Source organism: Fragaria vesca, linkage group LG3 (genome assembly GCF_000184155.1).
Source record: "Fragaria vesca subsp. vesca linkage group LG3, FraVesHawaii_1.0, whole genome shotgun sequence".
NCBI lineage: Eukaryota > Viridiplantae > Streptophyta > Magnoliopsida > Rosales > Rosaceae > Fragaria > Fragaria vesca.
The window spans coordinates 6,753,907-6,762,587 of NC_020493.1; the positions used below are offsets into that span (position 1 = coordinate 6,753,907).

Sequence of the window (8,681 nt, forward strand, 5' to 3'; positions counted from 1 at the left end):
GAGAGAGAGAGAGATAACAGTTGTGGTGTTTTGGAGAGAGAGCGAAGTTGTGGAGAGAGAGGGGACAACGGTTGGGTTTTCGAGGGAACGGGGCAGTTACGAATTAAAGATGGGTAGTATAGTCATTTTGGTAACAATCATTGGAATGGGCGGATAAGACTTTAATTGGAATGGAGTTTAGTTTTTAAATATTTAGGCATTAGGACATTTTCCCTTTTATATTTGTGGTAACTTAAATTTTGTATTACATGATTTAACTTTTGTCTTCTTATGAAAATGATGATTAAAAATAAAAAGTAAGAATGTAGATTACAATTTAAGAAGTGTAGATTTCACATCCCTAAACAAACCCCAACTAATAACTAATTTATTCGATAGTACAACCCTCACTTTCAACATCCGTCCTAATTAGCCTGGGGCTATGATACTATCGAGGTGTGCCCTTCCACCAATCAATGAAGGGAACAACCACAAATTTGAGTAATGTAAGTCCAGCCAAACTAACCCACTTTGAGGCCCCGTCCATCATCATCCCAAATTAAAAGAGAGGAGGGAGAGTGGGCTTAACCCTAAAGCCCAGCCCAACTCCCACTACCCTTGCTCAGGAACCCGAACCGGCGATCACCTGAACCTAGGTGAGCACGCCGGAGCAGCTGCTATCAAACCAGAGCCGCAAAAAGTCGTAGCCGCTCCGGCGGTTGACTCCGTCCTTCAGCCACGCGAGAAGCTTGATCAGAGTATCCTCGACTCTTTCCTGATCAGGTTTTTCTCTCTGGTTTTATTTTAAATATATTACTTAAGATTTTGTATTTCTTTATCGGGTTGTGCATGATTTTCTTGAATTGTATTGCCTATTTTAAATCTATGCCTTATATGCTGATGAGTCTTTGTTTTCTGAGTTCTGACTGCTGATAAGTTTTGACGTTGCTGTAACCAAGGCCCCAATTCTAAGATTTTCCAGTGAGTAAATTCTAATCATATACCATTTTACTATTCAAGTTCTTGCATATACCAGGAAGAAAGGTTCAAGAATAAGTAAATAACAATGTGTTGGTCTGTTGAGAGCTTGAGGATAAGAGAATACACAGACCCAGATGGATTCATGGGCAGGAATACTAAGGGGAATATAAGGTTATGATCTCAGTGAACTCAAAAAGACTAAATGCTTTATGCTTAGGTGGTGGTGGTGTATTGTTATGATTTTATTTATTTATTTATTTATTTTCAGTCTATAATAAATGATTATTTCCTATGCTTCTGTGTATATGTGCAAGCCTGCACGGTGCAGTATTACAATGTAGCCTGGGACTTCGCAGTCACCACAATCAATACATTTTTCCCGTTTCATGTCACCTAAGCCACAAGAGATGCTTTTTGAGAAACAAAAGGGAAGATGATTTTCTGTTTATTAATATATAGTTGTTTTTTTTTCTTCTGTGCATAGTCTGAGTTGTCTGTATATCCTTCTAGCTATCTTTTCTCCAAAATGTGAAAGCACTACTTGTTTGGTTACTTGGATTGAGTTTCTGAACTTGGATATTATACAATCATGATAATACAGGTTCTGTTGCCGGAAGCAGAGCTAACAGTAGCAAGGGACAAATGGGAGAGCCGAATAAAATACTGCGATTTTCGGTAAGGATCTTTATACTCTTTTGTACTATTAGAAGTATCAGGATGCTCCTTTTAACTTAAGCAGAAGTTTGAGGGGACCAAACAAATAACAAAGAAAATGTTCAATAAGTGTGAATTATCTATTGAATCATGTGCTGCCGTGGTCCATAGCATGTGTAGGAGAGCATCAATGTTCATGTAGCATTATCAAAACTTGCCCTTTCATGCAGTTTTAAACTCTCAAAATGCAAGAAACTAACGCACAAACTGCCTCTCCCTGTGGAATTATTGTCAACTGGTGTCTCTTCTTGCTCATATTTCTTGCCATCTTTATTCCCACTCTGCAGTTTTATTTTACACACCCCTTTTTTGAACACCCTCTCTCCAAAGCTTTCTCTCTCAACAATGTCTTTCTCCCACCTCAACATTTTCAGGTGTTGCACATCTTCCCCACCAGGTCTCTCTCTCTCTCTTACTCTCTCTGGCTTTGTTTATGTTGTATTTCCTTTTCTTTTGGGGAGTATGCATGATTTTCATGAATTGGGTCTTTGTTTTTACTTTAAATTGTTGATTATTGAGGAGGAGAAAGGGATTTTTGTTGATAAAAGTTGGAGAATGGTCTGTGTATGGGAACATATAAATTCATATGTTGTTGGCATATTGAAAGCAGTTTCAAGTGATGGGAAAAAGGGTGCAACAAAAGTGAATCATGTTGGTTGCTGGTCCATCACGCCTTAGCTTTAGATATTCTTACCAGAACCAGGAAATACTTGCTTGTGGCAAGAAGGATTTAGCCTTGGAAAAGCAAAGAAGGATAGACTATAATCTTACCAGAACATGAAAACCAATCGGTGGATTCAAAAAGACTATCCGTTAGGTGGTTTGTTTGAGTTCACCTTTCTGTACAAGGAACAAGTTTTGCAGAGTTGTCACAGCCGGGGATATGGGCGTTTTATATGCCATGTTGGGTATTTCAGCAATCACCAATTAAGCCACAAAAGATGCTTTGGGCCAAAATGAAATGATTTCCTTGTAGTGTGTTTTCCATCAGTCCATCATGTAACCTCAAAGAGATGAGGAGGTTTTGTTTATGTAAAGCATAGAATCAGCATTGTCTGTGGTAACCTGGATTGAGTTTCTGCTTACTAATAGTCTAATATGCGTAATGTCTACAACAGGAAAAGATCTCTTGTCACAAGTAGAAGAAAAAACTGCTGGTTTGGTAAGGTTATTCCCCTTCTTCTATGAATTCCCACTTCTTATGTTACAAACAATATAAAACATGCTTCTTTAATACAAGCAGAATTTTGAGGCAACTAAACAAAGGATAAAGAAGATGTTCAACAAGGTTGATCTCTCTGTTTCCTCATATGACACTGCTTGCGTGGCAATGGTCCCTTCTCCAAATTCTGTAAAGGATCCTTTTTTCCCTGCATGTGTAAATTGGTTATTGGACAATCAACTCCATGATGGCTCATGGGGTCCTCCTGATCTGCATCCACTGTTAACAAAAGATGCTCTCTCATCCACCTTGGCATGTATCCTTGCACTAAAGCGATGGAGTGTCGGTGACGAACAAATTAACAAGGGTAAATTTATTCCCCATGCATATATAATTTTCTTTGCTGATGTTGTTTATGTCAATAAGCCTCTCTTGTTTTTGTAGGGCTGCATTTTATCGAGTCAAACATAGCTGCAGCTACTGATGAAGAGAAGCCATCACCTGTTGGGTTTGATATAATATTTTCTGCAATGATTGAATCTGCAATGAGTTTGAATATGAATTTTCTCCAGGGTGGATCAACCTTAAGGGCTTTATTTCACAGGAGAGATTTTGAGCTTAAAAGGTATTTCCGTTGCTTTCTCTCTTGGGTTATGCTTGTATCTATCTTTTAGTTAAACTTATCTACTTCACTTACCCAGTCAAGTTACTGAACTCAAATATGCATATATGGGTTTGGATTTGTCTTCACAACCTTAAAATATTTTTTATTTTTATTACTGGGAGCAAAATAACAAGTTGCTTTCTTAAGATAATTATGAATGTTTCAATTCAAGCAGTTGATATGCTAGGAAAGCATAGGAAATTCATCTGTACTGCATCCTAATTCTTCCTCATTGAAATGTGTATTACAAATCTGTTGTTTAGAGGCTATGGAAGCAACTCAGAGGGGTGGAAAGCCTATATAGCATACATTTCAGAAGGAATTGGAAAGTCACAGGATTGGTAGATGGTCATGAAGTACCAAAGGAAGAATGGATCTTTGTTTAATTCACCATCAACTACTGCCTCTGCTTTTACTCACACTAAGAATGCTGGTTGTCTTGATTACCTACACACACTCATAGAGAAGTTTGGGAATGCAGGTGCCTTCCATCATACTTTCCATTTATCTGCTTTTCTAGTTTTTGTTTAAACATTGACATTAAGTTTAAATGATTCTCAATTTCCTTTTTCAGTTCCAACAGTTTATCCTCTAGATCACTATGCTCGTCTTTCTATGGTTTCAACTCTTGATAGTTTGGGTATTGATCGACACTTCAGGGAGGAAATAAGGAGTGTACTAGATAAAACATACAGGTAATGCTTCTTATGCATGGTTTCCCACAAGCTTACTTAATTTGTGCCTAAGTGAAAGCCTAAAGATTTTATTGTTTCATATCTACGGGGAAGATTAACATTAGCAAACAAACAGATGCTGGCTGCAGGGGGATGAAGATGTATTTTCAGACGCTGCCACCTGTGCTGTGGCTTTTCGACTCTTACGTGTTGATGGATATGATGTCTCTGCAGGTATTTTTGATTTATGTTTCTTGGTCTTCATTCCTCTGTTTTGGTATAATTTAATTAAATGGTTTTTCGTGTCTTGTAGATTGGTTGAATCAATTTTCAGAAGACAATTTCTGTGATTCTCTTGGAGGATATTTAAGGGACACTGATGCTGCATTAGAACTGTTTAGGGCATCGCAAGTCATCATACATCCAGATGAATCAGTTCTAGAGAAACAAAACTGCTGGACAAGTAATTTCCTAAAACAGGAGTTTTCTCATAATAAAACTCAGCCTCACAGAGTCAATAAGCTTATTGGCCTAGAGGTAGCCTTCTATTACAAGTCTCTTACTGATTTAATGATGTTGGTCATTTTAGTTCCAAGATAGTTTTTGGAAAATGCAACTTTTCATTGTTTTCAGGTGGATGATGCTCTTAAGTTTCCTTCCTATGCAACTTTTAGTCGGTTGTCGAGCAGGAGAGTGATTCTATCTTACAACACCAACAGTACAAGGATTTTAAAATCTTCTTATCGGTATAACTCTTTTTAAAAGTATGATTTATGCTGAACTATTATGAGGACCATCTTTTACTTTTCCTTTATTAGTTGTTTAAATATAGGAAATGAAGACTTCCTAAAACTGGCAGTGGAAGACTACAATATGTGTCAATCGGTATATCAGGAAGAACTCGAGCATCTTTCAAGGTAGAAGTCACTCCTCCTCCTCCTCTTTTCTCTGTCATTGAGCTGTTTGTTAGTGGATCGAGTTTCCAACTTTGATGTCATGTAACTCACTAAGAGTGCAAGTTGTGGAGGTTGGCTCTTCTTTGTTTTGTTGTTTAAGACAATCAGAACACTTTGTGTGTCCCTTTTTCTTTGAAGTATGATTTTTGTTTCATGTAAGCAGGTGGGTTGTTGAGAGCAGATTAGACAAGCTAAAATTTGCCAGGCAGAACCTGGCTTTCTGTTATTTCACTGCTGCTGGAATTCTTTTCACTCCTGAACTATCAGATGCTCGTAGGTCATGCACCAAAAATGCGGTACTTGTAACTGTGGTCGATGATTTGTTTGACGTTGGAGGTTCTGAAGAGGAACTGATAAACCTTATACAATTGGTCGAGAAGTATGTTTCCTTTCACATTCCTTCTTAATTGGCCTTTCCAGTTGTTTTTAATTGGTTCAAATTGTCTGCTGTGCTCTATATTTACTGGCTCCTATCTCTAAACCACAGGTGGGATGTGACTCCAAGAGCCGATTCTTGCTCTGAGAATGTTGAAATCATTTTTTCAGCAATTAAGAGCGCAGTGGGTGAGACCGGCATCAATGCATTCGCAAGGCAAGCGCGCGGTGTGACAAATCATGTCATTGAGATGGTAAGATGGAATCTTTTAACTTGTCAACATATCATCATTGCTCTATCTATGAATCAATTGATAACTTTCTTCCTAAGCATCTGAAAGTTCAGTGTTTTTCACTTCATTAGAATGCCAGGTTTCTCTTTCAATTTTCTGTTTTTTTTTTTTTCTACTCACTTAAATTGTGATCATGTGAGCTCTCTTTGATTTTCAGTGGTTGGATTTGCTCAAGGCTATGTTGAAGGAAGCTGAGTGGGTGATCAACAAGTTGGCGCCAACAATGGAGGATTACATGGATAATGCGTACGTCTCATTTGGCATGGGACCTATTATCCTTTCAACTCTCTATCTGGTAGGGCCTAAGCTGTCAGAGGATGCTGTACAGAGTTTGGAATACTACAATCTGTATAGACTAATGAGTACTATTGGGCGTCTTCTCAATGATTTGGTAACCTATAAGGTAGACAACACCCCCCTTATTTGAGATATCAGTGAAAAGTTATAATATGTGCTACTTTGTAAAGAACTCGCGGCTATATTTCAGAAGGAAGCTGCGGTAGGGAAGCTAAATGCTGTAACATTGGCAGTGATTCATGGAAATGGTAGTGTTACCGAAGAAGAGGCGATCAATGAGACGAAGAGCATCATCACCAGTAAGAGGAGAGAACTGCAAAGACTAGTTTTGCAGGACAAGGATAGTGCAGTTCCAAGAGCTTGCAAGGAATTGTTTTGGAACATGGGAAAAGCTTTGAACCTATTTTATGGAAAGCAGGATGGACACACCTCCCACGACATGATGAAATATGCAAATGAAGTAAATGAAATACCCATCATTCTCAATGAATTGCAAAGTAGAAAGTAAATGAATGGCATTTGCAGCTAGCTATAGATAACTGGGTTGTACTCGTTTTGAGTATAGGAATTCATGGTTGCTTGCTTGCATACATACATATATATATATATATATATATATATATATATTATATATGCATATCATAGCACAAAGCTCAGCACACTGAAAGAAACCTGCTGTGATTATATTAGAAACAGGATTTTCTTTTTACATGAGATTCAAAGACTCATTTATAATCACTAAACCTCAACAGATTCGAGCGTCATTTGACGTCTGACTTATTTATGCTTTACTAATACACAAGGAAAAAATTTTACACATAAGGACGATTATGTTTCTATAGTGTCAGTGTCGGTAAGACATACAATTCTAAAATTCTCACATGAATAACTAAACATATGATTTTTTTTTTGTAATCCAAAACTTTGTTTATTTATTTATTTTATTTTGAATGAAGTCAGTCTTACCACTGCACTCAAACTCCTCTAATGTTACTACTGCATTCGCTGAAAAATTTAGTTTGTTGGAAATTAGTTACTACTGCACTTGGTACTTGTCCAGTTCAACTACTGCACTCGCTTAAAATTTGGCTACTACTCCACTCGTACTCTTTCAGTCCTACTATTGCACTTGTAGTGTTTCAGTCCTATTTTTGCACTCATACTCTTTCTGTCCTACTAGTTATGATGTGTTTGTACTCTTTCAATCCTGCTACTGCACTCACTAGAAATATAGCTTCTATAGATGCACTAATTGAAAATTTAACTCTCTCTGCACCCACAAGAAATTTGGCTTGGTCTCGATTTTAAGGCCTCAAAAAATCACAAAAATGTTGTCTAAACAAACAGCATCAACATAATTAAAGCTAGCATTTCTCGATTAGGAAATACACATTTTAGAATTTATTAGCAATAAAAATGTTCAAATATGGCAAACACCAAAGACATGGTATTTTTCTAAATTGGTCAAAATTAATGAGTCAGGTCAAGGAGCACTGGTCCATGAACCTATGCATGTAGAGAGACCAATTATGAATTATCAGTACCTATCAGAATCTAGGACTACAATATAATATAAAAGATACCTCCGAGGCTCCAACACAAAAGAACCATCCATCTGTTCCTTTCACACATTTTTCTAAGTGTTTCGGTGTCATATATGGGGAAGGCAGATTAGCCACAACTGCACAAGCACAAGCACAGACAGCCAAACTTGTCGTTTTGTGAATCTTCTTCCCCCGTATCTGTTGCAATCTTTATTCCCATTCCTGCAATTTTGTATAAAACTACACACCACCCCACGTCTGATACAGAGTCAGAGATTCGAAGCTTCTCTTTCTCTCTGAACCATGTCCTTCTCCCAGCTCAACACTTTCAGGTGTCGCACGTTTTCCTCCTCATCAGGTTTCTCTCTTTCTCTATTTGGCTTTGTTTTCTTTGGTCTTTGGGGTTCATGCATGTCTTCATGAACTGGGTTTAATTTGTTTTGTTGTTTGATCTTTATTCTGTTGATGAGCTTTTGTTATGAATGCCCAATTAATGCTTATGATTTTCCACTTCGACGTTAATTTTGATTTAGTGGTGTGGGGTCTGAAGGTGACTTGTGAGATATTTTATATTCAGGCTTTGTGGATATTTTAAATTTAGTCAATGCCTTAGTGTAGGACTCTAAGGTAGTATGCAGATTTTCACACTCTGAGCTAGTGTTGGTAAGAACTGGTGGAGAACCAACCAGATGTATACAGAAGAAAAAAAGAAAAAAAATTGTGAAGGAGAGATGAGAGTTCTGTGATTGCACAAAATGGACAATGTTCTTTATCATTGAGACTTCACAACTCTCATTCTCTTTGTACTGGTTCAAGCATCATTTAGAAGCAAATTTCCAGGGCATGGGTAAAGGGAAAGCAACAAGAGGACTAAGCACATGATCTCGTCCATTGACTGGAAAATAGGCTTAATAGATTACTAGGAAAGTAGTTTGGTGGGCCTTTAAAGAAAGAGTAGTTCTTCAATATCTGCAAATTCTGTTTAGAGGAAATTGGAAGGGTAATAGATCTATGGAGACCAATACTAATTGGAAGTTAAGTT

General features: G+C 37.5%; 2 pseudogenes across 2 annotated transcripts in view; both read left to right on the plus strand.

The window, feature by feature from the left end:
* Window positions 1-2,923: 2,923 nt before the first annotated feature.
* LOC101301279 lies at window positions 2,924-6,603 on the plus strand (annotated as a pseudogene). The gene is made up of 12 exons (XR_184366.1): window positions 2,924-3,203; window positions 3,281-3,461; window positions 3,764-3,981; window positions 4,075-4,195; window positions 4,311-4,408; window positions 4,488-4,711; window positions 4,808-4,920; window positions 4,993-5,091; window positions 5,294-5,509; window positions 5,618-5,759; window positions 5,956-6,201; window positions 6,286-6,603. The product of XR_184366.1 is annotated as an ent-kaur-16-ene synthase, chloroplastic-like (transcript).
* A 1,301-nt stretch (window positions 6,604-7,904) lies between these two features.
* Window positions 7,905-8,681, plus strand: part of LOC101301569 — a 46,257-nt pseudogene continuing 45,480 nt past the window's right edge. The window contains exon 1 of the transcript XR_184367.1: window positions 7,905-7,997. The product of XR_184367.1 is annotated as an ent-kaur-16-ene synthase, chloroplastic-like (transcript). The remainder of the gene's footprint in view (window positions 7,998-8,681) is intronic.